The sequence below is a fragment of the Apteryx mantelli genome, unplaced genomic scaffold (genome assembly GCF_036417845.1).
Source record: "Apteryx mantelli isolate bAptMan1 unplaced genomic scaffold, bAptMan1.hap1 HAP1_SCAFFOLD_33, whole genome shotgun sequence".
NCBI lineage: Eukaryota > Metazoa > Chordata > Aves > Apterygiformes > Apterygidae > Apteryx > Apteryx mantelli.
The window spans coordinates 1082944-1083241 of record NW_027118682.1 but is presented as its reverse complement, the minus strand read 5'-3'; positions in this window follow the sequence as shown (position 1 = coordinate 1083241).

The window sequence follows — 298 nt, the reverse complement described above, 5'->3', positions numbered from 1 at the left end:
AAACACCCCTCGCTCTCATCGCGATGCTCACAGACAGCACCTGCCCCCCACCACAGCTCACACTGCTCTGCGCAGGTGCCTTCCACACACTCACCCAGGCCACCGCAGCAGAGCTGGGCCCGCGGCAGCGGCTCCTGAGCACCAGCGGTGCCCAGCGGCTGCTTGCCCGCAGCACAGCTCCCGCAGCCCCAGCGCCAGCCCCGGCGCCGGCCCCGCTCCCTCCCCACCACCTTTCCCACCCGCAGCAGCCACCGCAGCCTCCCGCCCGCACCAGCACGCGGCAGCCGCCAGCGCCGCT